Consider the following 269-nt stretch of genomic DNA (forward strand, 5'->3'; position numbering starts at 1 on the left):
GAGTACGATGGACACGGGGGGGGGGGCAGCCCAACGACCCCGGGCAACGATAACAAGCCATCATTACCTTGTTAGTGTGCGGGGAGGTGTTAATGGCTGCCCCGGACATAACGTGTGTCTGCGCCCCCCGGGGACCACTCCAAGGTGCGGCTGTGTGTGATATACGCGGGGGCAGAAGGGGAGAGAACACACGGCTGTGACTAATGCAGGTGGTTAATGGTGGGGGTGAGAGAGACTAAATTAGCGATTTATTTCATTCTCTCTGCCTT

Source organism: Penaeus monodon, chromosome 32 (assembly GCF_015228065.2).
Source record: "Penaeus monodon isolate SGIC_2016 chromosome 32, NSTDA_Pmon_1, whole genome shotgun sequence".
NCBI classification, from domain to species: Eukaryota; Metazoa; Arthropoda; class Malacostraca; order Decapoda; family Penaeidae; genus Penaeus; species Penaeus monodon.